At 44.9% G+C, this 27,684-nt stretch overlaps 1 protein-coding gene across 1 annotated transcript in view; it reads right to left on the bottom strand.

The window, feature by feature from the left end:
* Positions 1-27,334, bottom strand: part of STARD3NL (STARD3 N-terminal like) — a 118,024-nt gene extending 90,690 nt beyond the window's left edge. The window contains exon 1 of the mRNA XM_082257841.1: positions 27,186-27,334. The gene's annotated coding sequence lies outside the window, so the exon portion shown is untranslated. The remainder of the gene's footprint in view (positions 1-27,185) is intronic.
* Positions 27,335-27,684: the final 350 nt, after the last annotated feature.

Consider the following 27,684-nt stretch of genomic DNA (forward strand, 5'->3'; position numbering starts at 1 on the left):
AAAGGATTTTACGGTAAGATTTTACAAAAATCCATTTTTCTCTAGCGCTCATCGACAGACGTAGTCCTCGGTGATACACCACCTTCGGGACGTCCCAGAGCAGTATCACAACTGAGGGGTGGGAAAATGGAAATCAAATCCCAATCTAGAAGGCCCAACCGGTGCCAACTAGAAGTTTACAATGCTCATCCTTAATGATGAGACTCAACAAAAAAATTTTCAAACAGAAAAAAACCATCGAGGTAGACCACCGGTCTCCTCAAATTGCGGCCTGCAAAACCTTGCGACCAAATGAGGCATCCGCCGATGCCGTCACATCAATTTTATAGAATTTAGTAAAGGTATGTACCGAGGACCAAGTGGCCGCCTTACATACCTGGACCACTGACGCCTGATGGCGAAAGGCCCAGGAAGTACTGAGCGCTCGAGTGGAGTGCGCCCTAACAGGGAACGGAGGACTCTGACCCTTAATAGAATAAGCCTGTACCACCGTTTGTCTAATCCATTTGGCAATGGTCGCGGCAGATGCAGGCAAACCCTTTCTGGGGCCATCCGTGATCACAAAAAGTGAATCCGTCTTACGGAATGATTCCGTAGCTTTCAGGTATACCCTGATTGCCCGAACCACATCCAAGGAATGCAACGCATGTTCCCGATGATGCTTGGGCTGAGGACACAAGGAAGGTAGTACAATATCTTCATTCAGATGAAAATCTGAAACCACCTTAGGAAGAAAAGATGGCTTAGGATGAAGTACTACCTTATCCCTATGAATCACTAGGTATGGGGACTGGCATGATAATGCAGCCAGTTCTGACACCCTGCGAGCAGAAGTAATAGCCACCAAGAAGACCACCTTCTGGGATAAAGTAAGCAAGGGAATCTCCCTGATGTTTTCAAAGGGAGGTTTCTGTAGAACCGACAAAACCAAATTAAGATCCCAGGGCGGTAAGGGCGCGCGGACTGGAGGAGCCAGGTGCCGCACCCCCTGGATGAAATTCCGCACCAAGGATTTGGTAGCTAAAGGTTTCTGAAAGAAGATTGCTAATGCTGAAACTTGACCCTTGATGGTGCTCAAGGCTAGCTTCTGCTCAACCCCTTGTTGCAAAAAGGCCAATATTCGAGACACCGAATAGGTACGTGGAGGAAATCCTAAAGATTCGCACCACGCAATATAAGTCTTCCATGTGTGATAATAGACTTTGCTGGAAGTCGCTTTCCTTGCTTTAATAAGGGTAGGAATGACTGAAGTAGACAAACCTCTGTCCTTCAGTACTTGGGTCTCAATGGCCAGGCCATTAAAACCAGCGACTGTAAAGCACGAAGGTAAATAGGTCCTTGAGACTACAGACACTCCCTGAGACGAAGTTCCCACGGAACGTCTGCGACTAACATGTCCAAGTCGGCCAGGCCGGCTTGAAGAGGCCAGCCTAGAATTTCTAGGACCACTGGCGCTGATTGGATCTGAACCAGGCGTCCCTAGAGCTATCTGGCCCCGACCATCCGAGAAAGTCTGGTCGTTTTCTGTTCCCACACATTTATCAGATACCTGATAGTTATCAGGAAAGGTGATCTTTTCTGGTTGAACCTCAGGGACCGAAGTCACCCGACTAGAGGCTACTTGGCCTATCTGGTCAATCAGATCCGATTCCTGTGAGGTATCGGGACTAATCTTAGGAAAAGGTAAAGGAAAAGATCTATACAGGGAACGGTAACTACCGCTTCCTGTACTTAAATGTTGGAAGGGAAGAATCGCACCGGTAGTAGTGGTTGATGCTCGATCTAATGTCCTGAATACCGGTGAAAACGTCCCCCCACCCTGAAATCGGGTGGGGGCGCACCTTCAGGCTGTGTACTCCTTTACTTCGGGTTTGGCTGGGTTGGTCCTCTGCTTGTCCGACCAGCCTTTCTTGAACCCTCCTGGAGGAGTCTTGCCTTTCCCGGGAGTACCAGCCGGGCGCCCTTTATGGGCGGTAAAGAAAGGTCCTCGCTTGTTGCGAGGTCCCTTAGCTTTTGCAGCCTGTGGCAAAAAAGTACTCTTGCCCCCGGTGGCATCCTTAATGATTTCATCTAGGTTGGCTCCAAATAGACGATTCCCCTGGAAAGGGAGATTGGTCAAAGTCTTTTTGGAACCTAGGTCAGCTGACCAGCATTTTAACCACAGCACACGTCTGAGGATCACTGCTAACTTAGATGCATGCCCTAACAAGGGAGTAGTGTCCAAGGCTGCGTCACAGATAAACCGTAGCCCTTGTATGATCTGTTCTATCAAATCAGATGTCTCCTGGGGAATATCTTTTCCCCTAAGATCTTGGCGTACCATTTTCGCCCATTCCGTAAGTGTCTGGGAAACTAGACCAATAACAATTACTGGTCTAAATGCTGACCCTATCAGAGAAAAGATAGTGCGGGACTCCGCTTCTATCTTTCGATCCACCGGATCCTTAAAGGACGAAGTGTCCTCCACTGGGATAACCGTGGCTTTATTCAGCCTGGAAATAGGCGGATCCACGACTGGTGGTACCGTCCATTTCTTAATGATGGATTCCTCAAACGGATAGCGTCTAGCAATACGCTTGGAAATAGTAAAGGTACGTTTAGAATGCTCCCATTCTCCTTTAATCTGATTACCAAAACATTTAGGTACAGGAAAAGCCTTCGCCGTCTTGATGGGCTTATTAGTCCCAAAAGGCCTCTCTGTTTCAGTTGCCTCTGCCGGTAAAGCCTCAAGTTTTAAGGTTTCTTGCACTGCCACAACTAGTGCGTCCACCAATGCTTCTTCCTGAATTATAGCAGGAGAAGAAGCGTCCTCCTCACTGTCTGAGGGGGCTTTACCTGGGATAACAGCCCTTGCAGAGGAACCTGCAACTGCAGTGACCATCTCTGAATCAGAGTCAGAGGTGTCAGATAGTATAGGGGTAGGAGGGGGTCGCTTCCTTGACCCCCGTCCCTGACAGGCCGCCTCCACCCGAGCCACCATAGACTCCAAAATTGCTGTAAATGACTCTATACTCTGTGCACCGGCGGGTCCCGAGGCCCCCTCGAGGGAAACAGGTGGGGGAATATGTGTGGCAGGGTCCATAATAACTCCAGTTACTTCCTGGATGATATAATTCAAAGTAAAGAAAAAACTTTTTTTTTTTTTTTTTTTTTTGACCCTCAGCGCCACAAAAAAAAACCCCTTAGTGTTACCTGCTAGGGATCCCTATCGATCGAGAGAGAGAGAGATAGACCCCCAGGCTCACCACTTGATGTTCAGAGTTGAACTGCAACAGCTTACAGCGCTGTCTTAGACAAACAGGAAGTCTTTTGGCTGGCTGCCCAGGAAGAAAGGAGGCGGCTCCGCCCCTCTGCACGCCTTCCGGCGCCTCCCCCAAGCTCCACGAGGTGTAGAATCACCTCAAACATGGCCGCCCCCATGCTGGAGACACGAGGCTACGCCAAAATGGCGGCTCGTGCGATCCAGCAAAAAAAATGGCGGCGGCCTGTGCTGACTAGCGGTGTGCTGCAGGCACACAACACTCTCTCTGCATGGGGATATGGCGTGGTTGGCGGTACCGGCCCTGGCGGACCGCATGGCCGTTCGGGAGGCCTGCTATTAGCTGGAGATCTGACTTGGAAGGCAGTCTACATGTCCATGGCTTCTGACTGGTAGGTAGCTTATACTTAACCCATAAGATTCCCAGAATGCCACAGATTACATCTTTAAAACATGTATACAATAGATTGTTAGCTCCCAAACCAAGCCTCCTGGCTTTTTGCACACATAAAATCACACTCAAAGTAGGAGGATTTGTGACATGTTATAGGATAGAAAGAACTCTTTCTTACCATACAGAGAGGGGCCCGCGTTCACCACAAAACCCGTCAGGGAAAAAAGGGGGAACATACTACTCACCATACCGGAACCAGGCGGGCACCAACTCCTGACAGTACCCCTCTCCACCGGGGCGGGAGGGCTGTCGACCGATACGGACGCCGTGACTCATGGTCTTTGGCGTTTCAGCGAGACGTTTAACTCGCGGGTTCAGTCCTTTTAATGGGACTTTGTCGCGGCCGACCCAGCGCGGAGCTATGGCCTGCACGCGCTCGTAGGCTGAACTGGGGTGACCACCGGATCTCAACATCCAGCCCGTCGCCCAGTTCAGCTTTCTTGCTTGAAGATCTCACAGGAACACTGGAGAAAAAAAGCTGTCCAAAAATCCTTTTAGAAAAAAATTCTTGCCAGGACCTAAGATCCCAGCAAGGTATCTAGGTCCTTACTCCTAACTAGACAGAAAATAACTGATTTGCTGAGGCAGAGAGAGAGAGGATATACCCTCTGGGACTGCCCCTAGGGTGTGGCCAGAGCTTTTTAATTTCCTGTCTAGTCCTGCTCCTGCGGAGGTAACATAACCCGAAGGTGGTGTATCACCGAGGACTACGTCTGTCGATGAGCGCTAGAGAAATATATATACATATATATATATATATATATATATATATATATATATATATATATATATATATATATATATATATATATATATATACATATACATATATATATATACATATATATATATATATATATACACACACACACATATACATATACACACATATACACACACATAATACATAAACACAGCATAAACAGAGTCAGGCTTTTTTAAAACATACAAAAAATGTATTACTCATTTAGAAAGAGGAAATCATTTTTGAATGAAACATACGCATAGTTTCTTTCAGAGGTGAAAAAAAAAAAAAAATACAAATATATAAAAGACAAGGTCACAACACAGTCACAAGGAGAAGAGAATACATAAATAAGGTGGTGGCAAGTCCGCACTTCCTCAAACATGTACAGGTTACTGCTGAGTTAATTACTTGTTCCCAACTTGTGCAATACGTGTGGCTCGTTCAAAGTGCAAATTGTAAAATATTCCAACATTATTTTGAGGATTCATTGCTCTAAATCCCCTACCATCGAAAAATAGTTTGTCTGCGATATACAGATAAGTCACACTAAAAATCAGCCTATAGAATAGATTTGGGGCTCTTTCACACGGCCGCTCCGATTTCTTCTTCCGCCGCGGCTCTTTTTTTTTGTGATGGACACGGATGACACTGGTGTCATCCACTCCGTATGTCCGCATATCATCCCATCCGTTTGCGGATGATATACTGACATAATGTAAGTCTATGGGGATTGCGGATGTCAGCGGATGACACCGCTGACATCCGATTTTTTAAACGGAAGAAAAATAGGGTTCTGTTCCAAAAAACGGAACAGAACTGAAAGGACGAAAATCGGATGTCAGCAGATGGTCATCCGCTGACATCCGCAATCCCATTGACAAGCATTATGTCCGTATATCACCTGCAAACGGATGGGGTGATATACAGACATACGGAGCGGCCGTGTGAAAAAGCTTTTAGGGTTTTTTTTTTTGAACCAGCAGGCTTAGAGAAAAAAAAAAAACAGACCCAATTTCCCATCCACATAATCACTCCCACTGTGCCATTGTACCCTGACAGTGAGGAGACTTCCCTGCTGTCAAAATACAATGATCAGCACTGCAAAGCTCTATGTAGCCTGCTGCGTGGATTGAATAGTGGTAATCTGACATGTTGGTTGTGCAGAAGTCAATCGGCAGATCACCTTCTGTCCATCCACTGTCCCCATACATGGATCAAAATTTGCTGCTGACCCAGAAAAAAATTTGATCCATGTATAGCAGATTAAAAAAAAAAAAAAATGAATATGTTCCATGCAAGGACAACCAGAGAATTGCTATTATATACACTCACCGGCCACTTTATTAGGCAACACCTATTCAATCGCTTGGTAACACAAACTGCTAATCAGCCAATCACATGGCAGCAACTCAATGCATTTAGGCATCTAGACGTGGTATAGACCAATTGCTGAAATTCAAATTGAGCATCAGAATGGGGAAGGAAGGGGATTTAAGTGACTTTAAGCATGGCGTAGTTGTTGGTGCCAGACGGGCTGGTCTGAGTATTTCAAGAACTGATGATCTACTGAGATTTTCACACACAAAATGGCCTGGTCATGAAGGGGGGGTAAGTTTTCCGGAGCTAAAATGGTTAAATGGAGAGTGAATCCAGCAAAAAATGAATTCAGTATCTCTTAGCAGATAGCTGATGCCATATTACTAGATCAAGCTAAAAATTTTCGGCATTGGCCCAAAATGGCATCCCATTTACTATACTCCAAATACCAAAATTTCCCATCACTGTTTTCGATTTTAGGAAGTTCAGTGCAGACAAACTGCTGGCCGATGAATATGTTCCCATGACAGTTTCTGCAGTTTGGCTCTGAATATCACATATATGTATAAAGGCTAAAAAGGAGCCTCTAAAATAGTGATTACGGTAACATAAATTAAACACAAGCACTAGACCTATGCACTTCGTCAGCTGACTGCTATTCTGTGTAATCTTTTTTATGTTCGGGTTTATGGAGGAGATAGAAATGTTGTCTCAGGCTTAACAGAGCAAAAAATATTAACTCTTTAAAGGTTTGGACAAACACCAGTCGGATAGATTCAAGAAAACACCAATCGGATAGATTCAAGAAAAGAGGTTGAATAGGTAGATATACAGTATGTGCCATACAGGTGCCAAAAACAGCAAGCCACTTGTGACATTAAGGTTCTGTAGGGATTAGGCCGATTTCACATGCAGAAATTACATAATATATTTTTTTTCCATAGAAAATCTCTGGAATTAATTTTGCAAAAGGGTCTTATGTATTCTAAAAGTGGTTAAGTTCACATACCTGTCTAGAACTTGCACTTAATATTTATTATAGGTACTTTTACACTATCTATATATCTATATCTATCCTTATTTTTGAAAGAAAAGCAATGTTTTTTTTTTCAATGAAAGAACATTAAATTTATCAGAAATACAGTCTAGACATTGCTAATGTGGTAAATTACTATTCTAGCTGGAAATGCTGATTTTTAATGGAATATCTACATAGGTGTACAGTACAGAGGCCCATTTCCAGCAACCATCACTCCTGTGTTCTAATGGTACATTGTGTTAGCTAATCGTGTTAAAAGGCTAATTGATTATTACAAACCACTTGTGCAATTATGTTAGAACAGCTGAAAACGATTGTGTCGATTAGAGAGACTATAAATCTGGCCTTCCTTTTAGCTTGTTGAGTATATGGAGCGCATTTGTGGGTTCGATTATACTCTCAAAATGGCCAGAAAAAGAGAACTTACTTCTGAAACTCGACAGTCTATACTTGTTCTGGGAAGTGAAGGCTATTCCGGGCAAGAAATTGCCAAGACACTGAACATTTCCTACAACGGTGTGTACTACTCCCTTCAGGGAACAGCACAAATGGGCTCTAACCAGAAAAGAAAGAAGTGGGAGGCCCTGATGCACAACTAAGCAAGAGGACAAGTACATTAGAGTCTCTAGTTTGAGAAATAGATGCCTCACAGGTCCTCAACTGGCAGCTTCATTAAATGGTACCCGCAAAACGCCAGTCTCACAGTAAAGAGGCGACTGTGGGATGCTGGCCTTCTAGGCAGAGTGGCAAGGAAAAAGCCATATCTGAGACCCGATAATAGGAAAAGATTAAGATGGGCAAAAGAACACAGACATTGGGCTGAGAAAGATTGGAAAAAACAGTGTCATGGACAGACTAATCTAATGCCCCGTACACACGTGCAGATTATCTGAAGACTTTTGTCTTCAGATTTACCTTTTCTATGTAGTGCAAGGGCCCGCCGGATTGCATACAAATTGAAAGTGTTTAGGTTTGACCTCATATTATATGGTTTTGGTAAGTCTACAGACAAAAGTCTTCAGATAATCTGCACATGTGTACGGGGCATAAGTTTGAGGTGTTTGGATCACACAGAAGAACATTTGTGAGAAGCAGAACAAGTGAACAGATGCTGGAGTAGTGCCTGACGCCATCTGTCAGGCATGGTGGAGGTAATGTGATGGTCTGTGGCTGCTTTGGTGCTGCTAAAGTGGGAGATTGATAAAAGGGATTTTGAATAAGGAATCACTCCATTTTGCAACGCCATGGCATACCCTGTGGACAGCGCTTGATTGGAGCCAATTTCCTCCTACAACAGGACAATGACCCAAAACACACCTCCAAACTATGCAAGACATTTTTAGGGAAGAAGTCAGCAGTCAGCTGGTATTCTGTCTGTAATGGAGTGGCCAGCGCAGTCACCAGATCTGAATGCTATTGAGCGGTTGTGGGAGCAGCTTGACCGTATGGTACGAAAGAAGTGCCCATCAAGCCAATCCAATTTGTGGGAGGTGCTTCAGGAAGCGTGGGGTGAAATGTCTTCAGATTACCTCAACAAATTGACAGGTAGAATGCCAAAGGTCTGCAAGGCTGTAATTGCTGCAAATGGAGAATTGTTTGATGAAAGCAAGGTTTGAAGGACAAAATTATTATTTCAAATAAAAATCATGATTTCTAACCTCGTCAATGTCTTGACTATTTTCTATTCATCTTGCAACTCATTTGATGAATTAAAGTGTGAGTTTCCATGTAAAACATGAAATTGTCTGGGTGATCCCAAACCTTTGAACGATAGTGTGTGTGTGTGTGTGTGTGTGTGTGTGTGTGTGTGTGTGAGAGAGAGATAGATAGATAGAGATTTTATATATATATATATATATATATATATATATATATATATTACACACACACACACACACACACACACACACATACATACATACATACACACACACTAGGGATGCACCGAAATGAAAATTTTGGGCCGAAAACCGAAAATGACTTTTCCCCCCAAAAAAATTTAAAATAGTTAGAAGAGGGGCATACACCAAAAACAGGCAGCGACATACAGCTGTCGCTGTCACCCTGTCACAGTATATGTACTGTGATGGGTTGGCAAGTGGTTAATTTAATTACCAATGGTATTTCTATTATGCAGCATGAGGGGGTTAATGTATTGCCACTGCTGGTCACTGATGCATTAGTGACCGACCAGTGCCAGTTAATTAACCCCTTTGTGCTGCATTAGTGCAACCAGTGTTAATTAACACTGACACTGGTTGCACTAATGCAGCACAAAGGGGTTAATTACCTGCCACTGGTCGGCCACTAATGCATCAGTGACAATACATTAACCCCTCATGCTTCATAATACAAATACCATTGGTAAGCTGCCTCATCCCCCCCCCCCCACTGCCTCAGTGTCCCCCTCGGCAGTACACCCTCCCCCCCCCCCCCTCTGGCTCAGCGTACCTCCTCGGGTGTCCTTCATTCAAAAGTCCCGCCTCTGGCCGGCTGCCCGCCTCCCAGTGATGTCACTATTACGATCTGTGTTGAATGAAGTGACATACCGGGCGGGGCGAGCGGCCGCTATAGATACTAGAACTATGTGATCCTTCCTGTCAGCTCAGCGCACTGTGTGTGAATGAGAAGTGACCTGACACCAGGCGGGGGGGCGGGGGGAGCGGCCGCTAATAACTATAACTATGTGAGCCCTTCACTTCACTGTCAGCGGAGATGAAGGCTCACATAGTTACAGTTATTAGCGGCCACTCCCCCCGCCCGGTGTCAGGTCACTTCTCATTCACACACAGTGCGCTGAGCTGACAGGGAAGGATCACATAGTTCTAGTATCTATAGCGGGTGCTCGCCCCGCCCCCCCGCCTGGTATGTCCATTCATGCAGACATCTAGTAGTAGGAACGTCATTGAGAGGCGGGCGGCCGGCCAGAGGCGGGACTTTTAAAACTTGCCCTGCGCTAAGCCCTCCTCCTTCCTCACGGCGGCCATTATTTTCGGCAATGTTAACCCATTATCGGCCAAAATGAGATAGGCTCATTTTCGGCCGATAATTTCGGTGGCCGAAATTTCAGTGCATCCCTAATACACACACATACATACACACACACACACAGTGCCTTGAAAAATAATTTATACCCCTTGAAATTTTCCACATGTTGTCATGTTACAACCGAAAAAGCAAATGTATTTATTGGTATTTTATGTGATAGACCAACACAAACTGGCACATAATTGTGAAGTGGAAGGAAAATGATAAATGGTTTTCAACATATAAATAAGTGAAAAGTGTGGCATTTGTATTCAGCCCCCCCTGAATCAATACTTTGTAGAACCACCTTTCACTGCAATTACAGCTGCAAGTTTTTTTGGGTATGTCTCTACCAGCTTTGCACATCTAGAGAGTAAAATTAAACTCTGTCAGATTGGATAGACAGCATCTGTGAACATAGACAGCATCTGTGAACAGGAATTTTCAAGTCTTGCCACAGATTCTCAATTCGAACACATGAATATGCTTTGATCTAAATCATTCCATTGTAGCTCTGGCTGTATGCCTCAAGTCTTTTGCAGAATCTAACAGGTTTTCCTGCCCTGTATTTGGCTCCATGTATCTTCCCATCAGCTTCCCTTTTTCTGCTAAGGAAAAGCATCTTCACAACATGATGCTGCCACCTCCATGTTTCACAGTGGGGATAGGGAGTTCAGGTTGATGTGCAGAGTTGTCACACACACACTTTTTCTTTTAGGCCAAAAAGTTACATGTTGGTCTCATCCCACCAGAGCACCTTCTTCCACGTTTGCTGTGTCCCCCACATGGCTTCTCGCAAACCGCAAACAGTAATTCTTATGGCTTTCTTCTTGCCAGTCTTCCATAAAAGCCAGATTTGTGGAGTGTGCGACTAATAGTTGTCTTTTGTCCATTGTACTAGCTAGCCATGTGGAGTTTATGCTAAAGATTACCAATAGGTGGTACTACACCGTACAGACTGGAAAAGTTCTCTGCCTCCCATCTCCCTCTATGCTGGCGCAATTGCGGCCCAATTGGAAATCTTTTACACTTCCTCTGGGAATGCCCCCGTCTCACTAGTTTCTGGAACTAAACCTTTCAGTTGATATCCTCATGCACAGGAATTTTGACTAAGCCATTTCCTGCCCTAGCCCTCTTATACACAGGGCCGGCGTTAGGGGGGGGGCAACCTGGGAAACTGCCCAGGGCCCCCGAATGTCCAGGGGCCCCGGGTCACTGTCAGCAGCGGGCTCCAGGGCCGGACTGGCCGCTTTAAGACAAGTCCGCCCACAGCGCCGCTTTAAGCATTGATCGCCGCTGCAATGATTGGGGCCGCTCGTCAGTCGCCGCTGATGATGGTTGCTGCCCCGCCCCCTCCCCCCGCTGGGCTCCGTCTCTTCTATGTCAGCCGCTGTGAGCGGCGTGACATCACGAGGCAGCTGCCCCTGCGCGGCGGATCGCCGGCGGTGCTGGTGCATCATGCGTGAGGCGAGCTGACTGGCTGTGGCGGCTGCTGAAGAATGTCTGTCACTGCGCCGACAAGATGATCCCTCCTCCTGTGACACAGACGATACGTCACGCGCCAGCATGTGATGTGATTGCAGGTGAGGGGGCTTACTGAGGGGTCTGTCTGTACTGGGAAGGGCTTACTAAGGGGTCTGTAGACTGTACTGGGAGGGGCTTACTAAGGGGTCTGTACTGGGAGGGGCTTACTAAGGGGTCTGTAGTGGGAGGGGGGCTTACTGGGGGGTCTCTACTGGGAGGGGGGCTTACTGAAGGGTCTGTCTGTACTGGGAGGGGGGCTTAATAAGGGGGTCTGTAGACTGTACTGGGAAAGGCTTACTAAGGGGTCTGTACTGGGAGGGGCTTATTAAGGGGTCTGTAGTGGGAGGGGGGCTTACTGGGGGGTCTGTACTGGGAGGGGGGCTTACTGAGGGGTCTGTCTGTACTGGGAGGGGGGCTTACTGAGGGGTCTGTACTGGGAGGGTCTATACTGGTAGGGGGGCTTACTGGGGGTCTATACTGGGAGGGGGGCTGACTGAGGGGTCTGTACTGGGAGGGGGCTGACTGAGGGGTATGTACTGGGAGGGGAGCTTACTGGGGGGTCTGTACTGGAAGGGGAGCTTACTGAGGGGTCTGTACTGGGAGGGGGGCTTGCTGGGGGGTCTGTACTGGGAGGGGGGCTTACTGAGGGGTCTGTACTGGGAGGGAGGCTTACTAAGGGGTCTGTATTGTATTAGGGATAGGGGGGAAACAGCATTGTATTAGGGGGAGGGGGGGGGGGTCAGCATTGTATTAGGGGGAGGGACGTTGCGCTGAAAATGACGTTGCGCTGGTATAATGACGCAAAGCTATGGGGCTGGTATGTCATTTTTTCCAGGGCTGGTTTTCATACCCAGTCCGGCCCTGGGGCCCCACTTTTAAGTTTGCCCAGGGCCACACTTTGTCTAAAACCGGCCCTGCTTATACATTGGGATAAATCTTTATCCTCCTATGCACCAACCAGTTGTTCCTCACATTTTACTCGTAGCCTGCGTAATGACACTTAAAAACTGGAAATCAGCCTTAGCTCATAACATCTCTGATATGGTAGGAATGGTTTTCCATAACCATGCATTTGAGTGCATTCTGGCAATGAATGCTATGAAGCTTGCAGCCTTCTCTAAGTCATGGAGCATTTGGACGAGCAAGAGTGAACCTTCCACAGGCCCATCCAGTCCCTAAATGTCTGTTGTGCACATCACTGGCAAGTTTACTCATCTCCTTTTCTGATTTGTATTGCATCTTGTTTGCATACCATGTATACACTATGTTTGTGCATCTCTGCTTTGTTAAACTCAAAACAAATTTATTGAAAAAAAAAAAAAAAAAAAACAAACAACGATCTAATAATTCTGGCCAGCGATTAAAGTGAAGTTTTTGCTACAATGAGTGCAATTGAACAATATTGTTACAATCAAAACTATATCTATACTCCCCTGGGATCATATGTACTGTCATTTTTAGGTCATGAGGCCCCTGTGTGTCGACTCACCATTAGTGACACTTGATATACATATAATAATACATATAATAATGCATTATATAAAATAGTAGTGTGAACAGGGGTGGACACATTAACAAAGACTACTGAAGCCAGTAATTACAATCTAGATAACTGCAGGCAAACGCAAAGTAGAGGAACTGAACTCTGAAGCCATGCCCCACAAAAATAAATAAAGAAGAGCACAAAGGAGTAGTTGCCAGTATTACCTATGGTCTCCGTAAAGCAGGTCTTTTCTCTATATAGGCGATAGAGACAGAGTTCTGCTTCCTCATTTTGAAGCCTCCAGCAAGAACAGTAAGCAACGCAATAGCGAAAGCCAAACCTCACTCCAAAATTCTTGAGACAAGCGTACGCAGGCAGCAAAGCTTTACACCTCACGCTAGAGGTATACAGGTATGAGGCAGTAGGTACAGTAGGGCCTAGGAAGAAAGGGGGGGGGGGGGTGATATAACCAATAGGTAGTAATGCGACGACAGCAGGAGGGTAGGACGACTTGCTTTGGCCTCCTACCCTTTCAGAGACGTCACATCCGCCAGTGTGCAATCTACGCTGGTTGGCGTGGACTTCCAGGGTTTTCCTAGGCTCCCTAGCCCCGATGACACTATCAACAGTGGTAGGGACTTCCACTGGCCATGCCTGAGGGGCGGAGAGGAGAGACTTGCATTGTACCAATTTCAAATGAGCATGGTTTTTTAATCTATTGCGAATAAACCAGCCATTGGTAATACTGCACTTAGGTGGCGCTTCCCCCCTTTCCTTTCTTGGTTTTCTATACAGAGCTGGCCAAAAGTCTGAAGACAGCAGCTGCATATCGTCACCCCCCTTACCAGCACATATGGGCTAATAAACTTTATGGACTTGGTTGGCCACTTTATTTACCCCAAGTGCCCTTTATATATATTTGTATGCTTGCTGGGCATTAACCCCCTGTGAGCCAGAATATTTCTATTTACAGTAGTGCCTGGGCACCTTCACATATCAGGAGAAACATACTGTAGTGCTTCAGAAGTATTTCAAGCAAGACAGCTACAATTGAAGTGATGTAAACAAACAAAACAGATTTTTCCTTTAAAAAAAAAAAAAAGAAAATGCTAATGGTAATGACTGAATGCTATATAATTATTACCTTTTTATAGATGGAAAGTTGAATTCAGTTTATCTTAAAGTGGAAATCCAGGAGCTCTCTATTATTATCGGTGTTCCCAGTCAGTCCCTTAGGCCTCATTCATATGGAAGGTTTGAAGAGCACATTTACTGTAGTATGAAAATCCTTTTTTTTTTTTTTTTTCCTGTGTATGGGGAGACGCAAGTGGCACTTACAAACTGACCAGATAAGTAAATGGTTGTACGCAGCAATACTTGGCTAAACACCAATGCTTTATAGCATGCAGGGCAGCCATCAGAAATGTTGGGGCCCCTTACACAGCTTTAGGTCAAGCTCCCCCTGGGACTGACCACAAACATTCCTTAAGGCCCGCCCACTGGCTGTTCCACAAAATCCACCCACTGGCCATCCCACCAAGTCCTTCAGTGCACCTACTTTTATTTGAATACTTTAACAACCCAATATATCCTTCATCCGATGTCCTCTTCTTCCTTCACTCCCATATCGTCCATCCCATGTCCTCCTCCTCCTACATCCCTTGTGCTCCTCTTATGGCGCTTTTCCACTGCATGGAACCGAACGGTTCGGCTCACTTTTTTGCTTTTCCACTGCTGGTACCGCATGAAACGGTGTAGGAATGGTTCAGTACGGTACGGCGGCACTTTTCCACTGCATGCAACCGAACGGTACGGCTCTCTAAAACAGTACCACCTCGATTGTGGTTCCAAGAGGTACCATACCGGTACCATATCCCACAATCCTTTGCATGCAGTCACTACTAGCCACTGATTGGTCAGAGAATCATTGTTATCCCACCCACTTAACTTTAGTACTACTTTAGTGGAAAAGCAAACCATACCAAACCGTACCGAACCGTTCCAACACCGTTCCATGCAGTACCAGCAGTGGAAAAGCAAACCGGGCCAAGCAGGGCCGAGTAGAGCCGAGCTGGTACTTGCAGTGTAAAAGTGCCATTACAGTCCTATCTCCCCCATCCCATGCCCTCCTGCTCCTCCATCCCATGTGGTCCTTCTCCAGTATCATCTCCCCTCTATGTCAGTCCTCTCTCACAGTGTCCTCCCACTGTAGTCGTTCTATCGCTTCTAAGCCTTCAGTACAGCCCAGATCTAGTCCAGTGTAATCCCTCCAGTATAAAGAGGAGAGGAGTGTGGAGGGTATGACAGTTGCAGAATGGGGAAGGATTTATATTAATGGCAGTCTATGGGGTGACTAGGGAGTGATGTTGGGCAGATAAGGGTCCGAATGATGTCCGTCAGCTGGATGTATGAAGTGGTCTGGGGGTGATGCAAGCTGGAGGGAGAAGGGGGCCGAGATGTGGCCGGATAGTGATGTTTAGAATTTAAAAAAAATGCTCATCTACTAATATATACAGTACATACATAATACAAAAATTGGTACTCAAAGAAAACATCCTCCCATTATAAGATGTAAATTTATATCTATATAATCAAGCCCCCAGCACTCGGTTATGTCAAGATGATGTGAAATTAGTTTATGACAATTCATTTTAATGTTAACATGAGCATGCACATATGAAGTTTTCCCAAAACTTTTGTGTTTGGGGAATACGCCATACATGCATGCACAAGTAAACATTGATGCCCAAAAGCATTGGCCATTTACCCAAATATGGCTGTGTACATTCAGTCAGTCATTCACTTCTATGTCCGGCTGTACACGCCACCTGTGGTTTCCAGGGTTTGGAAAAATGCCTTGATTTTTATGCTACAATGCTGGTGGATTTGCTAGGCATGAGAGTATATGAATTGGAGACAACCCTGCCAACAAGGTGAGGGGGGCGATTAAAAAAATATAACACTGAGGAAGTTTCTCCAACACATCTTGATGTTCTCAAAAGAGGTTCTAAAAGAGGTTCTATAGCCAAAACAAAAATGTAGTGGCTAGAGTATTACTTTAAAATATAGCATGTGAACGTGTTACACTGCTAGCAAAAATGTATCATGAAAAGGGAAAAAAAAAAAAAAAGAAAATATTCCATATGGAAAGCAGTGAAGAGTACTCACAATGAATAAAGATGTAAGTTCAAATACTTGACATATTTGCTTACCCTACTTAAATCATAAAGAATATTTGTCTGCTGTTAAAACAAGCCCAAAACCCAAGATAAAATAAACCTTTATAAGTTCTTTCACATAGGCTTTCCTCCCGGCCGACTCAGTTTTGCTCAGTGCGAATCGATCCGCTGAGCAGGGGATGACAGGTAGGGCCATCTTACCGAAGCTGGGAAGTTGCCTGGGGGCCCCACTTAGGTGGCAAGCGCCTATCGGCCCCGCGCTGCTGTCAGGCCACATGGGCTGTGGAGGGGGAGCCCATAACTGCAGGAATGCCTATCCGCCTGCACGGGAACAGGCACACACAGGTCAGTCGAGTCTAACTCCCGTCCGTGTGTGTGTTCACCAGACGCTGAAGTTGGAAGCTGTCATTAGCCTTGCACTGCTGTACCAATAAATATAGCCTTATCGATAATTTGCATTTTATTCTTGTGGGTGGTTGTGTAGGCAGGGCCCCAGTGCACTACATTGCCCGGGGCCCTTTAATTCTCTTAAGATGGCACTGATGACCGGTCCATCTCCGCTTACTTTGCAGAGACAGACCTGTCAGAACCCCGCTCTCTTCTATGTCCATTTTCATCCGATCCGATCCTCCAGATGGATGGAAAATAGGGTTACCATCCACCTGGATTTCACGGACAGGATCAGATAGCAGCGGGTGTCAGCGGAGAGGTCACCGCTGACATCCGCTGCTCCATAAGGCTGTATGGAGCATCCGATCAGGTCAGCCTAAAAAAACTGGCAGTTCCCACTTTCCCAACACTGTTGTGTTTTCCTTGATAACAAAATACAATTATCTTTAGAAGAGTTCGATTGGCAATGCTCTTTTACACATTGTGACCTAGCATTGCATAAATTATCTACTGATAGGAGAAGAGAATCTAACATATGTATCAGATACCCAAAACCATTTATCGTACAGGTTAAGCCGGGTACACAGGATCAGAATAAAAGTACAAAAAATATTGGATTTCCAAGCAATCGTACGATAAGCTAATCGTTAGTACACAGCTTTTGTCCAAAATTTTCCAAAGGGACAAAAAACGCAAACATTTTTCTAGTACAATACCAGATCTTACGATTTTAGTTTAATCAGTACAGCTTTCGACAGAAAATACTTTTTTTCTGTTGTATGAAAATTTTCGTACTTTAGTAACCTAGTCGTTTTTTTTTTTTGTTTTTTTTGCATGCTAGTCTCTATACCGAAAACGGACGATAATTTTTCCAAAAAATCTCATTGTGTGTACTAGGCTTTAGACTAGCGATATACAGTGGGGATCGAAAGTTTGGGCACCCCAGGTAAAAATTTGTATTAATGTGCATAAAGAAGCCAAGGAAAGATGGAAACATCTCCAAAAGGCATCAAATTACACATTAGACAATCCTGTAATATGTCAACAAAAGTTAGATTTTATTTCCATCATTTACACTTTCAAAATAACAGAAAACCAAAAAATGGCATCTGCAAAAGTTTGGGCACCCTGCATAGTTAATATCTTGTACTGCCCCCTTTAGCAAGTATCACAGCTTGTAAATGCTTTTTGTAGCCAGCCAAGTCTTTCAATTCTTTGAGATTTCTGGGCTGTCTGTCACGCACTGCTCTTTTAAGGTCTATCCATTGATTTTCAATTATGTTGAGGTCAGGAGATTGTGAAGGCCATGGCAAAACCTTCAGTTACACCTCTTGATGTAATCCCCCATGGATTTCAAGGTGTGTTTAGGATCATTATCCATTTGTAGAAGCCATCCTCTCTTTAACTTTAGCTTTTTCACAGATGGCATCAAGTTACCATCCAAAATTTGCTGAAATTTTATTGAATCCATTTTTCCTTCTACTCGTGAGATGTTCCCTGTGCCACTGGGCTGCAATACAACCCCAAAGTATGATTGATCCACCCCCATGCTTAACAGTTGGACAGAGGTTATTTTCATTAAATTCTGTGCGTCTTCTTCTCCAAACGTACCTTTGCTTATTCCGGCCAAAAAGTTAAATTTTAACCTCATCGGTCCACAGAATTTGTTTCCAAAATGCATCAGGCTTGTCTATATGTTCATTTGCAAAGTATAAACTCTGATTTTTGTGGTGAGGACGTAGAAGAAGAGGTTTTCTTCTGATGACTCTTCCATGAAGACAATATTTGTACAAGTATCTCTTTATAGTGCAATAGTGTACCACAACTCCAATGTCTACCAGATCTTTCTGGAGGGATCGCGCAGTCAAACGTGGGTTTTGAATAGTTTTTCTCACAATCCTGCGAGCTGTTCTGTCTGATATTTTTCTTGGTCTTCCAGATCTTCCTTTAACTTTCACTGTTCCCGATGACTGCCATTTCTTAATTACATTCCAAACAGAGGATATTGACATCTGAAAACGCTTTGCTATCTTCTTATAGCCTTCTCCAGCTTTGTGAGCGTCAACTATTTTCAGTTTCAGTTTTCTAGACAACTGCTTAGAAGATCCCATGGTGCAAGGTCAGATGAGTCCGGGCATTTAAAACCTTTGAGATTGACATCACCTGGTCTTCCCAGGCGATGATTGAGAACAATCCATGACACTGGCAGGTCTCTGCCTTGCAAAGGGGGCAGTGCATGCTGTAAATTCTGCAGGGTGCCCAAACTTTTGCAGACGCCATTTTTTTGTTTTCTGTAATTTTGAAAGTGTCAATGATGGAAATAAAATCTAACTTTTGTTGACATATTATAAGAATGTCTAATCTGTAATTTGATGTCTTTTGGAGATTTGTCCATATTTCCTTGGCTTCTTTATGCACATTAATACAAATTTTTACCTGGGGTGCCCAAACTTTCGATCCCCACTGTATAAGATGTATGAGATGGGACTCCACGTGCATACACATTTTACATGTACGATCAGCAACCCAATAATATACGATTTTTTAATTATGGATTCAGAGTCTTAGATATTTTTTTTAAAGATATTACAACAAATGGGTGGTTGATCAATAAATTATAGTTTTTTTTTTTTTTTTTTTTTTTAATCAAAAAAAGGAAACAAGTGTTCCTGTAGTCGAATGAAATTAACTGGACTAAAACATTTTCTTTGTTGTGTTAAAGAGTTTTTCAACTCTAAAAATCAAAATGCATTTGTTTCTTTAAGGTATTAATATGTGCTATTTTATGTAAAAAATTTAATTGCCCTTTCAGTGCTTCTATACTACCCAATTTATCCTGCCAGCTCCTAAACTGACCACGCTAACCACAGAGGCTGATCAGTGCTAGCGTGGTCAGCTTGCATGCCCTGTCATCCTATTCAGAGATACAGGCAGGCTGTGCAACCATCCAGCCTGCCTGTATCTTCCATGGTCCGTGTAAAGTCATGCCCCTGCCCATCTCTCCTCCCTTAATGTAAAGTGGCATCCCGAACCAAGTGTTACCCAGCCCTGAATTGTAGTGTAGGAGATTAGAAATCGCACTTGAAACGGACTGAAATCACAAAGGACTCTTTTTCAAATTGCATTGCGGCCAGTCACATATGTGAACAAGCTGTAAAAACTCACAGAAATGCACATGAAAACTGTTGTGAAACTGAAGTCTCTGAAAGGGAGATTTGTGCAGTTTTCATGCATGTATGGTGTAAACAAGCCCTAAAAAAAAGGTCACGACAATAAAAATATGTATCGGTAATTGGCATCGGTGAGCATTTGAGAAAAAGTATCAGTACTTGTTTTTAAAAAAAACTTGGATCTGTGTATCCCTACTTCAAATGATTTGTTGGGGCCACTTTAAGGTTTAGGATATTATCCCATCCCCTGCCTGCATATTCACCTATGCTATAGAATGATTCCTCCTTCACTCCTGAAGGCTCCTGGGACATGTGTGTCACATGTCCCAGGAGGCATCAGTTTCAACAAAGTAGTCTGAAGAAGGTAGATCTACTGGCACACCATCAATGGGCTGACTTCCTGAACAAGGAAAAGACAGCCAGGCTCCCAATGTTTTTTAAACAAAAAAAGAAGATGGCGGTGAGGGACCCAATTCCGATCTTCCAAATGAAAAAAAGTTGATGGATTGTGGTGTTCAGGTACGCTAGACCAGTGTTTCTCAACCAAGGCCCCCTTTAAAATCATGCATCATCTCACGGCACCCCATTCTAAAATGTGGAAAAAAAAAAAACAACATCTAAATAATAGTTTTATATATAGTAGCAACATCCACACATGTAGGATACACAACATTAGAGTTGATTTATTCTTTCAATGCAAATGCACCTTTGCACACTGATACTGACTTGTATTTAGGGGTTTCTTTTCTCCCCCTCATATAGCTAATGTGACCCCAATGCTGATGGAGAGGGGTAGGGGAGAGGCAAACAAGGACGCTGTGCAGGCGCCTGACCGTCTCCTTATCAACCAAAGACCTATTGGTTGCTAGGATGCCAGCAGTTGCTAGGATGCACAATAAACACCTGTGCACAGTGAACACCTGGCTTGAATACAATTTTTGGGCAATTTGTAGGCATTTTGCCAAAGCACCCCTGAAGAAACCTAAAGGCCCCAAGGTTTATAAAGGCTGTTCTAGACACTTCTATGTTATAAAAAGTCTGCTATGTTACAGTTGACTTCTGTTACAGGAGACTGCTATATTACAAGACACTAAATTGTTACCAGAGACTGCCGATGCAAGAAGCCGTCATGTTACATGGGAGAGTTACTCCCAAAACGCAGTTCAATTAAGAGGAGCTGATACTCAGAATTTTTAGGTTTTAGTTTGCTTCATTGTTCTTTTTAGTCTGCAAAACAGTCATATCGCCTTACTTGCTCAGCATGGCTCTGTTAGTCCATAGATAAGAAGTCTTATGTTGCATGCATGCTTTTGCACTGAGCTGACCCCTCCTGCACCATTTATAGGAGGGGGAAACAAACTGTCTGCTGGATAAAAGGTTTCTCTCTGGAGATCCTTCAGCCAGTAATACAGTAAATGTCTGTACTAGAAAGGTGTGAAAGCGAATACACACCAATATCAACTTCCTGAAATAGAAAAGCTACTTCTAGGCATTAAAAAGCACCACCTTATAATAACCACAAAAACAACAGTTATTCAAAACTTTTTGAATCATCGGCTTTTTAGAACCAATATATTTCCGAAGGATTAAAGCTTTAAAAATGATTATATTTATCTAATATTTTACACATACACAGTCGCCTTGTTAGGGGAACAGTGATGACACTGAAGGTAAAAAGGTATCTAAATCTAAAAATGTTTTAGTTTTGTTTAGAGTAGGAAACAATTAGAGCCGGTTCACACAGTCGCGACCCGACTTGCGGGGGGCGACATGTGAAGTGGCGGTGCACAGCTCGCACCGCGACCTCGGAGCAGCCGGCACGGACTTCATATCATTGAAGTCAATGCAGGTCGCTCCCGGTCGCCCCAAAGAAGCTCAGGACCCTTTTCTAAGTCGGAGCGACTTGTGTCGCTCCTATTAGAAGGGGTCCTGTGCTACTCTATGGCAGGCGACCCACGGCGACTTGTCAGGCGACCAGGTCGCCTGACAAGTCGCCCCAGTGTGAACGGGGTCTTAGAACTCCTGCCAGGGTTTACTGCTGTTGGAGGTTTTGGTGCTTAGATTCCTTCACCGTGTTTTGCACAGCCATGATTCTCCTCTGCTGGGGTTCCCTGCCAGCGCTTCCGACTCCTCCTGCCTTAAGAGTGCCCCCATAGCAAGCCACAAAGTATAGTATAGAGTGCCCCTATAGCAAGGTAAAAAAAAAAAAAAATGACTGCCTTTAGAATCACTACCTTCTTTCTCCTCCCCAGGACTACATGTCCCATAAGACATTGCTCCTCACACATTTACAAGTTCTCAGGCACTAAGGGGTTGATTTACTAAAACTGGAGAGTGCAGAAATTTGGTGCAGCTCAGCATTGTACCCATTTAGCTCAGGCTCTCAGCGGCTCACTGACAGACTGAGCTGGGTGCCGATCCAGGCATGTGGGGGGGGGGGATCCCAGTGCCGCGATGTTGCCCAAGCCTGGACTGGCTATGTGACGAAAGCAGACTTCAGTCTGCTGTCTGATAAAAAAGGGGCACAGGAGTGTAGATCCAACTGCACTCCTGTGATCCACAGGAGAAGGACAGGCACGTGAGCTTTGGCTGTACTTCTCCTTTAAAAAGGAAGTAAAAGTCCATTACTAAATTGTACCTCTAGGTAAGCCTATAATATGGCTTACCTATAGGTAGTGTAAATATGTTGCACAGTGCGCGTTTAGGAGATATGTACTGCACATGCAGCCAGGGACATCACTGGCGCATGCACTCTGAAGGAACGGCCACGCGTGCTGTTACATCAAAGCCCTGTTCCATGAACGGCGCCGCTTGCGTGAGAGTGACATTATCACAGCTCAAGCCAGTCATAGAGCCAGAGTCTGCCAACCTGGAAGCAAGATGGGTGAAGATGGAAGCGGCCTCCAGCGATGATATCGCATCGCTGGAAAGCTTCAATTTCAGGTAAGTTTCACATAATGTGCTAGTAGGCGATGCATACTAGCACATTATGCCTTTACATTGCAGGTTAGGGGGAAAAAAAAAAAGGTCCAGTGGTTTACAACCGCTTTAAGCTTTGACAAAAAACCTGGAATCTGATTGGTTTCAATGCACAGCTGCGTCAGATTTTGCACTCTCCAGTTTTAGTAAATCAACCCCTTACTGACATGTATGGACGGTGTACTGAGCTGTACGTGTGCCGCACTGTATTCTCTGATATGTAGACCAATAATGCATTGTGTATGCAGACCAACTAATCGACTATGAAAATAGTTGACAACTATTTGCATACTCTTATTATTTCGATTTGTTGTTTCAGCCCTAGAAACAACCTAACCGGGATGTATGCTGTTTACCGAATGCTGTGTTCCCCTATGTTGGGCATATGGAGCCAAGAGAAGGGATCAAGTTATATTACTGATAATCCAGGTCAATCAGAGGTTTTGTAGCTGGGTAAGCTTTCAAGCCTGTATAAGCTCGACTCCCTTTGCTACTGGTTAAATGGAATAGTACTGATTTACTTGTAGTCTTCATTAAATCTACAAGCCAAAATGTATTTTTAAACCTGCACACAGGGATCAAAAACAAGTATATGTATATAGCCAACAGTGTAGGCCTTAAAGTAAAGAGTGCTGAAGATCAGGCACTTCAGGGTACTTGCAAGTACCTGTAAAAAGCTGGCCCCCACATCTCAAATTGCAACCAAAATTCAAGCCTTGTGGGGGCGCTGCAGAAACCACCCTGCTGGACAAACATTAACGAGCTGGACAGAAAAAAAAAAAAGCTGCTCAGTGACTGCAGCCAATCAGCTGCAATTACTATTTATTCTGACAGCCTTCAATAGCAGTGGGAGATTCGTCCATAAATGCTGTTTTTATGTTTGGCCAACTTGTCCTCAAATTGATCATTGTGGATCCTAGGCACAAGGTGTATATGGGTATGGGTATCCTTGGCTTCTGACTCACCCCTGAAGGGTTAGGGGCTAATCTTCACAAAGTTCCCTCCCCGTCATTAAGTTGATAGATGCAAGATTTATTTATTTTTTGGTGGGCAATGAGATTTTTGGATTTGGAAGATGATTTTAAAGCGAAGCCCCACCCAAAAGGGGAAGCTCCGCCTGTCTGATACCCCCCCAACCCTCAGGTGCCACATTTGGCACCTTTTGAGGGGGGGGGGGGGGGTGATTAGGGCAGAACTGGTTTTGACAAGTGCCCGCTCCAACTTCCGGGTGATCTCGCACAATTTCAAACCCGCATTTTAGTCTGACTTTGGGGGCGATTTGAAAGACATCTGTGCAGGTTTATGCACAGATGTCAATTGAAAAATCGCCCCCCCAAGTCACTAAAAGTAGCGCAGGAAGTACTTTTGGGAATCGGTGCGGTGCTGCAAAATTGGTGTCGCACCAATCTGGACAGTGCCGTTGCTGGCAATAGGCTTTGATTTCAGATGCGATTTGACATCTCAAATCGGCCCAATGTGAACGAGGTTCCATGCTGTTTTTTGGTGTGGATGGGGAATGAAATGATTTAAGAAATCTTTAGGTGTATGGCCAGATTTAGATTGTTGTGTAACCAGAGACCAGTGCATAGCCTGGTTATTCTTCACTCTAGAGACAGACCAGATTGAGGAGATGCCCATACACAGGCAAACAAGCTACTCTGAGATCCTGTCCAATAGTTATCCAATTATCCATCATTCATGTAACGATAATATGCACAAAGCCGTTGAGTGTATGTTCAGCTGTAGAGCGGAGGAATGCTTGGCCACTTATGATTGGCCCAGTACAGTGACCGCTTCCTGGCGGGATCGGACTAGGATATCAGCATGCCTGTGCTCGTCCCTATATACTCCCTACTCTGGACTGACTGTCCCTTTTCCCTATAAAAAGATTTATGTGGTCTTCCCCACTGACCGCTGTCACCATCATACGATGCCAGTAGACTGGTCTGCCCGCAGCTAATGTTGGTCAGACACAGCCTAGGAATTTGTGATCGACTTACTAAGCGACTCGTCTTCAATTAAAAGAACGAACCATGCAAAGCTTGTGATACTGTTCCCAGCGATTAGCGATCATTTATTGGTGTATATGATGGAAACCGTTCATCCAAATCGATTCTCAGACACACCAACACAGACATTTGTTGGAACAAATCGATAAGTTCGCCCATCAGTGTCAAGGTGGAGATTTCTCTTAATGATTCTAATATTAAATTTGATCAGCTCATGCAATGATCAATGTAAGTATAGGAAACAAAGATGGCGTGTGGGCCTAGCTCATTATCCTCAAAAACATCTAAAAACAAGTTTTTGTGACCCGAAGCATCCTCAGTGGGAGGCCTCCATCCCTAAATATGTATACAAAGAAAGTAAAAAAAGGTCATGGGACTTTAAGTGCCGGTTCACACTTCCGCGTGTGCGGCGATTGCATGTAATATCGGAGCGCACTGCTCCTTCATTACATGCGATCGGATGTGCAGTGCGAATTCAGCCATACACTTTGTATGGCTAAATTCGCACTGCACCTGCACAAAAGTCACACATGAGGCATTTTTTCAGCCGCATCAGGATCGGATCGCACAGTGGTTCACACTTGTGCGATCCGATCCTGTGCGAACTGTCAGATCGCATTGCGATAAGCGATCAAACTGGGGGTGTCGATAACATTTCATTGACACCCCCAGCGTATCGCATATGGCAGTGTGAACTGCCAGATGTGCGTTTGCGATGCGGGAACAGGCTGCGAATTCGCAGCCTTCCCGCATCGCACAAGTGTGACCCGGCACTAAATGAGGCCAAACACTTAACCAAAATAGGTAAATATCCTCAAAACATGTTTTGTTAAATGGTATAAAACGGAGGTGGATGTACTCACAAACCAATGCTTGCATCATAGTTTACAGTACACATAACATTATCTGCTTAAGTCCATATATGCAATTTCACAATGCTTGTAGACACATCGGCTAACGCGTTTTGAGGTTACCCTCTTCTTTAGAGCCTTTCCCGTATGTAGACATGGTCGAAAGGGGGGGGGGGGTGACACTCTCCCGGTGAGATGATGTGTAGACAGGAGGAATGATCGGATTCCTGGACTGTGGAGTGGGGGGGGGGGGGGGGGACTCTTCCCGAGTAGATGGGGGTACAGGGGAAGTAATCCTCTTCCGGGACCGGGTGCCAGCGAGCGGTGGCGGAGTACAGAGAGGGGCACCCGGTGCCGGAAGAGAATTAGTTCCCCTGTACCCCCATCTACTGGGGAGGAGACCCCCCCCCCCCCACAGTCCAGGAATTTTGATCATTCCTCCTGTCTACACATAACTGTGAGAGAGTCATTTCCTCCTCCGAACAGGTCTACATACAGGAAAGGCTCTAAAGAAGAGGGTAACCTCAAAACGCGTTAGCCGTTGTGTGTACAAGCATTGTGAGTTTACGTACATGGACTTAAGCAGATATCAGGTCTAAGCTATGATGAAAGCATTGGTTTGTGAGTACATTCACCTCCGTTTTATACCATTTAATAAAACATGTTTCGAGGATAATGTGCTAGGCCACGCACCTTCTTTGTTTCCTATACTTACAGTCATATTGGACCCCCCCAGTATTTTGAGGGCAGCGAGGAGCACATCATCCACATGCAGTAATATTTCAAGATAGGAGTTTGACACCACGTTGAGACTTATCGCACAGCGCAGGAGAGTAAATATAGTGACATTTTCAGACATCCAACGATCGACACCTGTGTGATCAGCCGGTCACATCCAACAATCGATGCCTGTGTGATCAGCCGGTCACATCCAACAATCGATGCCTGTGTGATCAGCCGGTCACATCCAACAATCGATGCCTGTGTGATCAGCCGGTCACATCCAACAATCGATGCCTGTGTGATCAGCCGGTCACATCCAACAATCGATGCCTGTGTGATCAGCCGGTCACATCCAACAATCGATGCCTGTGTGATCAGCCGGTCACATCCAACAATCGATGCCTGTGTGATCAGCCGGTCACATCCAACGATCGATACCTGTGTGATCAGCCGGTCACATCCAACGATCGATACCTGTGTGATCAGCCGGTCACATCCAACGATCGATACCTGTGTGATCAGCCGGTCACATCCAACGATCGATACCTGTGTGATCAGCCGGTCACATCCAACGATCGATACCTGTGTGATCAGCCGGTCACATCCAACGATCGATACCTGTGTGATCAGCCGGTCACATCCAACGATCGATGCCTGTGTGATCAGCCGGTCACATCCAACGATCGATGCCTGTGTGATCAGCCGGTCACATCCAACGATCGATGCCTGTGTGATCAGCCGGTCACATCCAACAATTGATCCCTGTGTGATCAGAAGATAACAGAGCAGACTGTACCACCCAGAGTGACTGTATACATTGCTGCACCTTTATCAGCTGTGTACACAATACATTGCCATGTCCCGTGTTTGTTGGATCATACCACCCCTATCTCTCCCCCCAGTGTCTATACACAGTGCTGTCTGTCTAGCACAGGCTCCCCCCGTTGTTTTCTTCCTGCTCTATCCGGCCTGTTATCATACACATGGCCCACCATGTCCCCTGGGGTGACCTCCTCCGCTTCATAGTTCATACCTGTGTCCTGGAGACGTATGACAGCTCCTCCAGCACCGCTGTGTCCGGGCGGCCTGAACTACCTCCTCCTGCTAGAAGCCAACACAGTGCAGGGTGGGAGAGCTGGAATCCGGCTATGACATGTGCCCGGCATCCCCCGCCTCCTTCTAGACGTGCCTTCTTCCTAGCAGCCACCAGGGGGGGCTAAGTGGCGTCTCTATGTCAGTGTTCGCAGCTGCTGCTGTTTTCTCAGCTCCTGAGAGGTCATCCTGGGATTGTCTACCACAGAGGTCCTCCCAAAACACAAAACAAAGAACTAGCTACATAAATAAATAGACACACACACTAGGATGACTATGGCTAATTTATACATATTCATATTTTTATATATTTATTTTATAGTTTCATGTATTATAATAAATATATACAAATATTATAATAATATAAATATAAAAATATGGAATATTAATTATAAATATTATTATATATGCATATTCATGATTTAATTAATTAAAAATTA

This window comes from Pelophylax lessonae (assembly GCF_965119305.1).
Source record: "Pelophylax lessonae genome assembly, chromosome: 5".
NCBI classification, from domain to species: domain Eukaryota; kingdom Metazoa; phylum Chordata; class Amphibia; order Anura; family Ranidae; genus Pelophylax; species Pelophylax lessonae.